Source organism: Aegilops tauschii, chromosome 2 (assembly GCF_002575655.3).
Source record: "Aegilops tauschii subsp. strangulata cultivar AL8/78 chromosome 2, Aet v6.0, whole genome shotgun sequence".
NCBI lineage: Eukaryota > Viridiplantae > Streptophyta > Magnoliopsida > Poales > Poaceae > Aegilops > Aegilops tauschii.
This window is the reverse complement of record NC_053036.3, coordinates 234,198,154-234,206,983: the sequence shown is the minus strand read 5'-3', so window position 1 is coordinate 234,206,983 and position 8,830 is coordinate 234,198,154.

The window sequence follows — 8,830 nt, the reverse complement described above, 5'->3', positions numbered from 1 at the left end:
AACCATAGAGAAGTTGGAATACAGTAGGTTTAACACCAATATAAATAAAGAATGAGTTCATTACAGTACCTTGAAGTGGTGTTTTGTTTTCTTTCACTAACGGAGCTCACGAGATTTTCTGTTAAGTTTTGTGTTGTGAAGTTTTCAAGTTTTGGGTAAAAGATTTGATGGATTATGGAACAAGGAGTGGCAAGAGCCTAAGCTTGGGGATGCCCATGGCACCCCAAGATAATCTAAGGACACCAAAAAGCCAAAGCTTGGGGATGCCCCGGAAGGCATCCCCTCTTTCGTCTACTTCCATCGGTAACTTTACTTGGAGCTATATCTTTATTCACCACATGATATGTGTTTTGCTTGGAGCGTCTTGTATGATTTGAGTCTTTGCTTTTTAGTTTACCACAATCATCTTTACTGTACACACCTTTTGAGAGAGACACACATGATTCGGAATTTATTAGAATACTCTATGCGCTTCACTTATATATTTTGAGCTATATAGTTTTTGCTCTAGTGCTTCACTTATATCTTTTAGAGCACGGCGGTGGTTTTGTTTTATAGAAACTACTATTCTCTCATGCTTCACTTATATTATTTTGAGAGTCTTAAATGTCATGGTAATTTGCTTAAATTGGGAAATTAATCCTAATATGTTAGGTATTCAAGACTAGTAAAAAAACTTTCTTATGAGTGTGCTGAATGCTAAGAGAAGTTTGATGCTTGATGATTGTTTTGAGATATGGAGGTAGTGATATTAAAGTTGTGCTAGTTGAGTAGTTGTGAATTTGAGAAATACTTATGTTGAAGTTTGCAAGTCCCGTAGCATGCACGTATGGTAAACGTTATGTAACAAATTTGAAACATGAGGTGTTCTTTGATTGTCCTCCTTATGAGTGGTGGTCGGGGACGAGCGATGGTCTTTTCCTACCAATCTATCCCCCTAGGAGCATGCGCATAGTGCTTGGTTTTTGATGACTTGTAGATTTTTGCAATAAGTATGTGAGTTCTTTATGACTAATGTTGAGTCCATGGATTATACGCACTCTTACCCTTCCATCATTGCTAGCCTCTTAGGTACCGTGCATTGCCCTTTCTCACATTGAGAGTTGGTGCAAACTTTGCCGGTGCATCCAAACCCTGTGATATGATACGCTCTTTCACACATAAACCTCCTTATATCCTCCTCAAAACAGCCACCATACCTACCTATTATGGCATTTCCATAGCCATTCCGAGATATATTGCCATGCAACTTTCCACTGTTCTGTTTATCATGACACGTTCATCATTGTCATATTGCTTTGCATGATCATGTAGTTGACATCGTATTTGTGGCAAAGCCACCGTTCATAATTTTTTCATACATGTCACTCTTGATTCATTGCTATCCCGGTATACTGCCGGAGGCATTCATATAGAGTCATACTTTGTTCTAGTATCGAGTTGTAATCATTGAGTTGTAAATAAATAGAAGTGTGATGATCATCATTCATAGAGCATTGTCCCAATAAAAAAAGAAGAAGAGAAAGGCCAAATAAAAAAAGAAGGCCAAAAAAAAGAAAAATAAAAGGGGGACAATGCTACTACCCTTTTTCCACACTTGTGTTTCAAAGTAGCACCATGATCTTCATGATAGAGAGTCTCTTGTTTTGTCACTTTCATATACTAGTGGAAATTTTTTCATTATAGAACTTGGCTTGTATATTCCAACGACGGGCTTCCTCAAATGCCCTAGGTCTTCGTGAGCAAGCAAGTTGGATGCACACCCACTTAGTTTCTTTTGTTGAGCTTTCATGCATTTATAGCTCTAGTGCATCCGTTGCATGGCAATCCCTATTCCTTGCATTGACATCAATCGATGGGCATCTCCATAGCTCATTGATTAGCCGCGTTGATGTGAGACTTTCTCCTTTTTTGTCTTCTCCACATAACCCCCATCATTATATTCTATTCCACCCATAGTGCTATATCCATGGCTCACGCTCATGTATTGCGTGAAGGTTGAAAAAGTTTGAGATTACTAAAGTATGAAACAATTGCTTGGCTTGTCATCAGGGTTGTGCATGATGAGAGCATTCTTGTGTGACGAAAATGGAGCATGACTAAACTATATGATTTTGTAGGGATGAACTTTCTTTGGCCATGTTATTTTGAGAGGACATAATTGCAGTTAGTATGCTTGAAGTATTATTACTTTTATGTCAATATTAAACTTTTATCTTGAATCTTTCGAATCTGAATATTCATACCACAATTAAGAGAATTACATTGAAATTATGCCAAGTAGCATTCCACATCAAAAATTCTATTTTTATCATTTACCTACTCGAGGACGAGCAGGAATTAAGCTTGGGGATGCTTGATACATCTCCAACGTATCTATAATTTTTGATTGTTTCATGCTATATTATATTCTATTTTGGACATTAATGGGCTTTATTATACACTTTTATATTATTTTTGGGACTAACATATTAACCGGAGGCGCAACCCAGAATTGCTGTTTTTTTGCCTATTTCAGAGTTTCGCAGAAAAAGAATATCAAACGGAGTCCAAACGAAATGAAACCTTCGGGAACGTGATTTTCGGAACGAACGTGATCCAGAGGACTTGGACCCTACGTCAAGACATCAACCAGGAAGGCACGAGGTAGGGGGAGCGCCTACCCCCCTGGGCGCGCCCTCCACCCTCGTGGGCCCCACATTACTCCACCGACGTACTTATTCCTCCTATATATACCTACGTACCTCCAAACTACCAGATACAGAGCCAAAAAACCTAATTCCACCGCCGAAACCTTCTGTACCCGTGAGATCCCATCTTGGGGCCTTTTCCGGAGCTCCGCCGGAGGGGGCATCGATCACGGAGGGCTTCTACATCAATACCATAGCCTCTCTGATGATGTGTGAGTAGTTTACCTCAGACCTTCGGGTCCATAGTTATTAGCTAGATGGCTTCTTCTCTCTTTTTGGATCTCAATACAAAGTTCTCCATGATCCTCGTGGAGATCTATTCGATGTAATCTTCTTTTGCAGTGTGTTTGTTGAGACCGATGAATTGTGGGTTTATGATCAAGTTTATCTATGAACAATATTTGAATCTTCTCTGAATTCTTTTATGTATGATTGGTTATCTTTGCAAGTCTCTTCGAATTATCAGTTTGGTTTGGCCTACTAGATTGATATTTCTTGCAATGGGAGAAGTGCTTAGCTTTGGGTTCAATCTTGCGGTGTCCTTTCCCAGTGACAGTAGGGGCAGCAAGGCACGTATTGTATTGTTTCCATTGAGGATAACAAGATGGGGTTTATATCATATTGCATGAGTTTATCCCTCTACATCATGTCATCTTACTTAAAGCGTTACTCTGTTCTTATGAACTTAATACTCTAGATGCATGCTGGATAGCGGTTGATGTGTGGAGTAATAGTAGTAGATGCAGGCAGGAGTCGGTCTACTTGTCGCGGACGTGATGCCTATATACATGATCATACCTAGATATTCTCATAACTATGCTCAATTCTGTCAATTGCTCAACAGTAATTTGTTCACCCACCGTAATACTTATGCTCTCGAGAGAAGCCACTAGTGAAACCTATGGCCCCCGGGTCTATCTTCCATCATATTAATCTTCCAACACTTAGCTATTTTTATTGCCTTTTATTTTACTTTGCATCTTTATCATAAAAATACCAAAAATATTATCTTATCATATCTATCAGATCTCACTCTCGTAAGTGACCGTGAAGGGATTGACAACCCCTTTATTGCGTTGGTTGCGAGGATTTATTTGTTTGTGTAGGTGCGAGGGACTCGTGCGTGGCCTCCTACTGGATTGATACCTTGGTTCTCAAAAACTGAGGGAAATACTTACGCTGCTTTACTGCATCACCCTTTCCTCTTCAAGGGAAAACCAACACAATGCTCAAGAGGTAGCACACATCCAGGCAGCCAGCCCTCCTCTTTTCCCAAAGAAGCAGTGGCCTCCGCCGCTTGATGGAGTAGGCCCCGTGCCATCCATTGTTCGGAGCAACACGGGGAAAGTCTGACATTGACTCCTGTAATGGACGTCATCAACGGACCCTGACACCAGCGGCGCGACAGGACTTCGATTGATGGATTGACCACTTCTTCGACATGCACGAACACTCGATACAGGTACATCCCTAACGTGGTCCGCGGCAGCCTTGGTGGCGACGAATAGGACAACCCCGGTTCCTGCACTGGTATCTCAACACCAATCACCTTTGGTATGGTGGACGACTTCTTCATCCATGCCATAACCGTCAGAGCCCAACTGTCTGGAGGAACAAACATACTTACGAGCTCACCTCCACGGTCGTTGATAAGCTCATTCATGGACTCGCCATTCCAAGCACGTCGAGGCATGCCGTGGAAGGTAAGCTTTGTTAAAAACTCAAGCTCAAATGGCACCGAGCCCCATCCTGGGTGCCATCGATCAAAGCTCACCCGCGCGCCATCGCAGAACAAACACCGGGAAGATTCGAACACACGACTACAGTCAATAGTTGTCTGGAACCTGACGAAGAAATCAGCCGGTGGCGGACAGACTTCGACGAGCAAGTCACTTATTTTGATGTCTTGCACAATGCCAAGAGCTTTGACAAGGTCGTCCGGCGAGATGGGAGGCCGGTCGCCGTTGATGGTTAGCATCAACAGTTTGCCGGCAAACTGGTCGTCAAGCGCCGCCATGCCACTATTGAGCGACAGCACGCAGCACCCGAAGGCAGGACGAACCTCAGGATCTCCGGCTCAGAGATCCACGTTGAACGACGACATGATAGTGTGCTTGAGTATAGGAGTAGGAATTGAGATTGGGGGAGGGGTGGGAGATTGGGGATGAAAAGGTAGCATGCATTTCGAACACGCGCCAATATGCTCTCGGCGCGCAAGTGAACGAAAACACCGGTGGCATCCACATGTCGGCCTAAGAGTCCTTATTCTTTTTTTTGAGAGCCTGGCCTTTTTTTAGATCTTTTGAGAGCCCAGCCTGAGAGTCATAATTGACCTGTTTGGTATTGCGTTACTACTCGGCCCATATTCAGTGACACCTCACTGGCCCAAACAAGTGTACATCATCGAAAATACACTGAGCTGAAATTATAACTTGAAAAAAGGAGATATACTCTAAACACTGGAGAATGGTGATGCCCTCATTTAGCCCACCAGCAGTTCGAGACAATAAATAGTTCGAAACAACGATATATACAACATTCAAACACTGACTAGTGACTAATACTGACATAAACAACAAGACATGATAGTTCATAAGAAGTCTTGCTACACCACCAAAATGCACCCATATACAGCGCTCAGACTCTCGTGATCCAGACGAGAATGACATTCTAAATAGAGGCAACTATTACATAGTAAGAGTGACATAGACGAGGATGACCAAATGACAAGGAATATGCATAACAAAAGAGAGAACTACCCATCCACAACAAGCAGCAAAGACAACAAGTCATTCAAAGAGGGATGGTCCAACACCATCATAATTTGCAGCCCCGCTTCAGCGACCAGTGATCCGGAGACACCAGTACTCCACCCTTTCGATGCAATAGCCCAATTACCTATCAACCTGAAGACTTGAACCACATCACTGCCTATCGGACTTGAGACATTCAAGGACCAAAGTTAATCCAGATGCCTTTGTCATTCTCACCTTCTTTTGGCTGCAAGCTCTATCGTTGACAATCAGGGGAGTTTGCTCCCGAAGTCCTAGGGCTCGCCTGTAACACCCAAGATGCGGCTATATCTCCCACGTGTCGAGGCACGACTTAGAGGCATAACGGCATTTTGGTTTTGACGCAAGAAGGGTCATCTTCACACAATCCCATGTACAAGAACAAGGATAGAATAAATAGTTGGCTTACAATCGCCACTTCACACAATGATCAAAATAATTCTTACATCAATCAGAGTACACACATAGTCCGACTACGGACAAATCCAAATGAAAAGAAGATAACCCCAAATGCTAAATCCCGATCGTCCCAACTGGGCACCACTACTGATCATCTGGAAAAGACACGTAGTAACGGCCAAGGTCCTCGTCGAACTCCCACTTGAGTTCAGTGGCATCACCTGCACTGGTATCATCGGCACCTGAAACTATTTTGGTAGTATCTATGAGTCACGAGGACTCAGCAATCTCAAAACCCACGAGATCAAGAATATTAAAGCTTATGGGAAGGATGTGGTTATGAGGTGGAGTTGCAGCAAGCGCTAAGCAAATATGGTTGCTAACATACGAGTACAAGAGAAAGAATAGAAACTACACAACGGGCGTAAATCTAGAAGTGATCCTGAACTACTTACGTTCATACATAACCCAACTGTGTTCACTTCCCGGACTCCACCGAAAAGAGACCATCACGGCTACACACGCGGTTGGTGAATTTTAATCAAGTCAAGTGTCAAGTTCTCTACAACCGGATATTAACAAATTCCCATCTACCTCATAACCGCGGGCACGGCTCTCGAAAGTTTATACCCTACAGGGGCGTCCCAACTTAGCCCATGACAAGCTCGCGATCCGCGGAGACAATCCTCCATGACGGGACCCTCCGATCAGACTCGGAATCCTGGTGCACAAGACATTTCGACAATGGTAAAACAACTCCAGCAAGACCTCCCGACGTGCCGACACCCTGATAGTAGCCGCGCGTATCTCGTCTCAGGCCACAATCGGATGGGTCAAGCTACGAGTAAAACTATCCTCGAGTTTCCTCGTGGTGGCCCCGTCGGTTGCCCGGTTCGGACCAACACTCATGTGGAGCACTGGCCCGGGGGGGGGGTTGCTTAAGTCCTCGGGTTAATTACTCCCTATGCAAAATTGTAGTTGTTATTAGACAAATGGTAAAACCAATGTTGGGCCTTGCTGGAAGAGTTTTATTCAAAGCGAACTGTCAAGAGGGGCCCATAAACCCTCACCGTGTTAGGGACGCAAAATCAAGGAACATAACACCGGTATGACAGAAACTAAGGCGGCAAGGGTGGAACAAAACACCGAGCAAAAGGCAAAGCCTTCCACCCTTTGCCAAGTATATAGATGCATTAATTAAATAAGAGATATTGTGATATCCCAACATATCCATGTTCCAACATGGAACAACCTGTAAGGCACCTGCAACTAGCAACGTTATAAGAGGGGCTGAGCAAAAGCGGTAACATAGCAAAACAATGGTTTGCTAGGAAGGTGCGTTAGCGGCTTGACATGGCAATATGGGAGGCATGATAAACAAGTGGTAGGTAGCGCGACGTAGCGATAGAGCGAACAACTAGCAAGCAAAGATAGAAGTGATATCGAGGGTAATGATCATCTTTCCTGCAAAGTTCTCAGAGTTGTCGAAAGCTTGCTCCTCGCTAGCGTACTCAACAGGTTCCTCGTTCACGAACTTGTCTCCCGGCTCTACCCAAGGCAAGAACACAAGCAACAGAACAACAATCCATCACGGTGCAATGCACAAGCAACATGATGCCAGACATGGCATGGAATGCAAGGTATGATGTGCAATGCATATGGGTACTCCAGTAGGAAAAAGGATGATCAAGGCATCAACTTGGCTAACCAAGCATGCCATTCAAAAGAGTGAGTGATTTCGGTCGAAATCGATATAAGGATCACCGGAAACGGATGCACGGTTTGCAAATGACGAGCAAAACAAGAACAATGCAAAACTGCACTTAACAACAACATAGCACTTAAGATCCATCATGAAACTATGCTACAACACCCAAACATGAAAACCAAATACATGTCAGTGAAGTATAGGTGAAGCTCTACAAATCATGAACAACGAGCTACTGCTATAACTCACTAGAACAGGTCTAAAACAACATGGCAAAAATGCAAATGACAACAGTTCTAGCAGACTTCGTGAAAATGACTAGCATGGCAAAAACAGATTCATGATAGACTGTTTACAAGCTTGATTAACGCACTACAGGGCATATCATGGCATGGAATAAAATCTAGCATGAAGTAGACATGAAAATGAATCTATCCATGTGCAAAACAACCTCATAGCATGTTTGAATTAAATCACACAAAAATGACAAAACAGTAACATGATGTAAAATGACATGGTCATGAACTTGCTCAAATGCAAAAACTAATTCCACCACTGGATTGGTGGGATTTTTCTACCCCAAAAACATATATAATATGTGGGGGTTACTGTATAAAAATCATCACAAATGCATTAAGTGAAAACCCGCCTAATAGGGAATATGATAGAATTGGCAATCTCCATATTTGGAATGTCCTGATCTAGACTTGGCCCGAAATGGAAAGATGCCCTATTCTAGAAAAGGAATATTCACTGGAATATAGAAAAATGAAAATGAAAAGGAGAGGGAGCTGAGAGTATGACTGGTGGGGCCGAGGCGTCAGTGGCTCAAGTAATAATAGAAAAAAGGGTTTTACCCCGAGCCTGAGGGGGGACAAAAATGACAAAATAGTAACATGATGTAAAATGACATGGTCATGAACTTTCTCAAATGCAAAAACTAATTCCACCACTGGATTGGTGGGATTTTTCTACCCTGAAAACATATATAATATGTGGGGGTTACTGTATAAAAATCATCACAAATGCATTAAGTGAAAACCCGCCTAATAGGGAATATGATAGAATTGGCAATCTCCATATTTGGAATGTCCAGATCTGAACTTGGCCCGAAAAGGAAAGATGCCCTATTTCAGAAAAGGAATATTCGCTGGAATACAGAAAAATGAAAAGAAAAAAAGGACAGGGAGCTGAGAGTATGACTGGTGGGGCCGAGGTGTCAGTGGCTCAAGTAATAATAG